At 40.5% G+C, this 4,822-nt stretch overlaps 1 long non-coding RNA gene across 1 annotated transcript in view; it reads left to right on the top strand.

Annotated features, from left to right (window-relative positions):
- The first annotated feature begins 84 nt into the window (after positions 1 to 84).
- The window catches only part of LOC308611956, a 36,510-nt gene continuing 31,772 nt past the window's right edge, over positions 85 to 4,822 (top strand). Inside the window, exons 1-2 of the long non-coding RNA XR_014015050.1 lie at positions 85 to 163; positions 2,274 to 2,414. This is a non-coding gene — a long non-coding RNA (uncharacterized lncRNA). The remainder of the gene's footprint in view (positions 164 to 2,273; positions 2,415 to 4,822) is intronic.

Below are 4,822 nucleotides of genomic sequence, written 5' to 3'. Positions count from 1 at the left end.
CGCCCCGCCCCGGCCCCGCCTCCGCCCCGTCTGCGACGCTACGTTCCCCGGGCCACGTCGGGTTCCTAACCAGAGCCGGGGCCCTGAGAGGGGCCGGGCCTACCCCTATGCGCCGCAGGTACCCAGGAATGGACCTGGCGTCGGACTGAGCACTGACCTTAGAGTGAGTGGAGGCTGGGCCTGTAATGTAAGAAGGCCTTGGCAGCAGCACCATAGGGCGTTAGCGCATTTGCTTCGTGGACAGTCTCCTGTGTTGTAGTTTTAAGTCCCCGCATTCCAACACCCCCACCCCACCCCCGGGATTTACTCACAATAAGGGAGCACTAGTGGCCTGGGGTGAGCTAATATCTTGAGAGTTTTCCTGGTCTGTATTCTAGAGCTTCAAAATTACCAGATAAAATTGAACAGGGATGAAATTGCTACCCATGACCTGAGAATTGAATGTTGTTTCCAGGATTTGGAGTCCAAGGGATGAGTTGTCAATAATCTGATATTTCTGAGTGGCTTCACATTTTAAAAAGGTGAAATTCACACAACATAAAATTAACCATTTTAAAGTGTGCAGTTCAATGGCATTTAGTACATTCACGGCATGGTACAATCCCAGCCACCTCTATCTAATTCTGAAACATTTCCATCACTCCAAAATAAAACCTCCTACCCATTTAAACGTTTCTTCACATCTCCTTCTCCCCTCAGTCCCTGGCAACCTATTTACCTATTTTGGATATTTCATATAAATGGAATCATAACAATATGTGACCTTTTGTATCTGGCTTCTTTCACTTAGTATAAATGTTTTCAAGGTTCATCCACATTGTGGCATGTATCAGCACTTCATTCCTTTTTATGGCTGAATAATATTCCATTGCATGTATAAACCACAATTTGTTTATCTGTTCATCCACGGATGGGCCTTTGTGCTGTTTCCACCTTTTGGCTATTGTCAGCACTGCTATAGACATGTGTGTACATATATTTGTCTGAATACCTGTTTTCAGTTCTTTAGGGTACATACCTAGGAGTTGAATTGCTAGATCATATGGAAATAATATTTTTAACTTTTTGAGGAACTATCAAACTGTTTTTCATGAGCCTGAACCATTTTACGCTCCTACCAACAAGGAACAGAGGGTTCCAATTTCTCCACATTCTCCATCACTTGTTATTTTCCATTAAATTTTAAAATTATTATTTATTGCCTTCCTAATGGGTATGAAGGTTTTGGTTTGGATCTCCCTGTTAACTAGTGATGTTGAGTGTCTTTCCTGTGCTTGTTGACCATTTGTATATCTTCAGAGAAATGTCTACTCAAGTCCTTTGCCCATTTCTAATTGGGTTATCTTTTTGTTGTTGTAAGTGGTTCTTTATGTATTCTGGATATCAGACCCCATCAGATATATGATTTGCAAATATTTTCTCCCATTTTGTAGGTTGTCTTTTCACTTTCTGATAATATCCTTTAATGCATACATGGCTTTAATTTTGGTGAAGTCCAGTTTATCAATTTCTTCTTTTATTGCTTGTGAATTTGGTGTCATAGTCAAGAATCTATTGTCAAATCCAAAGTCATGAAGATTTACCTCTATGTTTTCTTCTAAGAGTGTTATGGTTTTAGCACTTATATTTAGATTGTTGATACATTTTGAGTTAATTATTGTATATGGTGTGAGGTCCGGGTCCAGCTTCATTCTTTGGCATGTGGTTATCCAGTTGTCCCAGCACCATTGGTTGCAGAGACTGTTCTTTCCCTAAGTGAATGGTCTTGGCCCCCTTGTCAAAAATCATTGGGCTATAGATAAACGGGAAAAACCAAATTTTAAAAAGAGCTATTTAAATGAAAATAAACCCAAGATGGAAATGGGGCAGGTCAGCATTTTGACAGACAAAATAATGATCCAAATAATGACCTTTGATAAATTAGAGAAATGAATTACAAGTAACAGAAACAATGATTAAATAATAGGTTCTTTAAAATGTAAAGATCCTTGAGGGTCACAGACTCAACTCTAACTGATGTATGAGTCATCTCTGCAGAATCCCCAAGAAAGGACTGCCCAGCCAGGTTTGTCGTTGTTTTGGGAACTTTCTATACTGTACTTTATTGAGAGGTTGAATTTCAGCCCTTAATGTGGAGCATAAAGACTCGTAAAATGAGTTTAGGAAGTATTCCCTCTTCTGTTTTTTTGGTAGAGTGGTTTTGTGTGTGTGTGTGTGTGTGTGTGTGTGTGTGGTACGCGGGCCTCTCACTGTTGTGGCCTCTCCCGTTGCAGAGGACAGGCTCCGGACGCGCAGGCTCAGCGGCCATAGCTCACGGTCCCAGCCGCTCCGCGGCATGTGGACTCTTCCCGGACCGGGGCACGATCCCATGTCTCCTGCATCAGCAAGCGGACTCTCAACCACTGCGCCACCAGGTAGAGCTTGAGAAGGATTGGTGTTAATTCTTCTTTAAAGGTTTTGTAGAATTCGCCCAGAGAAGCCATCTGATCCTGCCTTTGAAGAGATTTTTGATCACTGATTCGATCTCTTACTGCTGATTCAGTCTCTTCACTTTTTATAGGTTTGTTCAGATTTCCTATTTCTTCTTGAGTCAGTTTTGGTAATTTGTGTATTTCTAGGAATTTGTCCATTTTCTGTAGATTATCTAATTTGTTGGTGTATAATTGTTCATAGTATGCCCTTATAATTCTTTTTTTTTCTTCAAGGGTCATAATGATGTCCCCACTGTCATTCTGATTTTAATTATTTTATTATACCTTTTCTCTTTTTTATCAGTCTAGCTAAAAGTTTGTCAATTTTATTGAGCTTTTCAATTTTTTCATTTTAGTTATTGTAGATTTCAGCTCCAGAATTATTTCTGTTTGTTTCCTTTTTATAATTTCTGTCTCTTTGTTGATATCTTCTATTCATTTATACATTGATTGTTCTCTGGTTTCCTTTAGTTCTATGTCCACAGTTTCCTTGAGCTATTTGAGCATATTTAAGACAATTCATTTAAAGTCTTTGTCTTAGCAAGTCCAATTTCTGGGCTTCCTCGGAGATGGTTTCTGCCAAATTCTTTTTCCTGTGTATGAGTCATACTTTTTCTTTGTATGCCTTGTAATTTTTTGTTGACAACTAGACAATTTGAATATTGTGGCAGCTCTGGAAATCAGATTCTGTACCCCTTGGCAAGGTTTGCCGTTATTGCTTGTTAAGGGTTATAATCATCCATTTGTTTAGTGACATTTCCAAACTATTTTTGCAGACTGTATTCCTTTTTTAAATTTAATTTTTATTTTATATTGGGGTATAGTTGATTTACAATGTTGTGTTAGTTTCAGGTGTACAGCAAAGTGATTCAGTTATACATATACATATATCCACTCTTTTTCAGATTCTTTTCCCATATAGGTTATTAAAGAATATTGAGTATAGTTCCCTGTGCTATACAGTAGGTCCTTGTTGATTATCTATTTTATATATAGTAGTGTGTATCTGTTCATCTCAAACTCCTAATTTATCCCCTTTCCCCTTTGGTAACCTTAAGTTTGTTTTCGAAGTCTGTGAGTCTGTTTCTGTTTTGTAAATACACTCATTTGTAACATCTTTTAAAATTCCACATATCAGTGATATCATATGATATTTGTCTTTCTCTGTCTGACTGACTTCACTTAGTATGATAATCTCTAGGTCCATACATGTTGCTGCAAATGGCATTATTTCATTCTTTTTTATGGCTGAGTAATATTCTATTGTATATATGTACCACATCTTCTTTATCCATTCCTCTGTCGATGGACATTTAGGTTGCTTCCACGTGAAGACTGTATTCCAATCATGTGTAGTCACTGAGGTCTTTGTTCCATTATCTCATTGGTCAGCCACTGACTTGACACAGATTTCCTTAAATGCCTGGAGTTCCCCCCCACCCCACCCCAAATTAGAAGAAACCTCTCCTGGTCTTTGTAGATTGGCCCTGAGCTGGGTACTGCTGCTGCACTTAACCAGGCCACCTGCAACTCTGCCTTAGTATTTATTTCCTGCTTGCATGGAAGATCAGCCAAAAGTGCAAGCCTAGGGTCCTCTCAGGTCTTTTCTGAGCATGTGTCTGGCCCTGGACATGTGTGTTGTAGTCTGGATTCCCTGATATAAGAAGTAGCCCTTCAAAGCCCTTATTCTTCCAGTATCTTCCTCCTCAGCCTTCCCCTTTCCAGGCTTTTTGGTTTGTCTGCTGCTTAACCCCATCTGCCACCCCTTGCCCCAGACAACTATGGGTACTGTATGTCTTTAAATCCTTTCAAAAGACACCACCTGGGAAGCTGCTCCAGTCTGAGAGGGGTGAAGCAAATGTCAACCACTGCACCCTCACGGAACTGCCAGCTGGGCCAAAATGTACAGCCACATTTTTGAGAACAAGGTCTGTATTGCCCACCCTGGCATCAGCAAGCCACAGCAGGGATTCAGGCTGTTGTCCCCCTGGCTGCTGCTGGGCTGGGGAATGGGAGATGGTGGGTGGGTAAGCAAAAATGCTGCAACAGTTTCGTAGTGAAATAGCAGCTTCTTTCTTCATGAGTCACTCCCCTGGTTGCTCTAAGTTTTTTCTTATTAGATTCCAGAGTTCCAGAAAAGCTGATTCTGTCAGATTTTATCAGCTTAATGGTTGCTTAAGTGGAGGTACTGATTCTTGGAGCTCCTGGTCTGCCATTTTCCATGACAGCACTCCTAAGTAGCCTCACTTTTACCACTGAACACCATTGACTGAAAAATTTTCTCCTTGATGCCGTGCTCGCCTTATTTCTCTCCATGGTGGGTTTCACCTCCTCTGCCCATTGTTGTTTCC

This window comes from Mesoplodon bidens, assembly GCF_964165515.1.
Source record: "Mesoplodon bidens genome assembly, chromosome: 2".
NCBI lineage: Eukaryota > Metazoa > Chordata > Mammalia > Artiodactyla > Ziphiidae > Mesoplodon > Mesoplodon bidens.
This window is presented reverse-complemented; position numbering and strand designations above follow the sequence as displayed.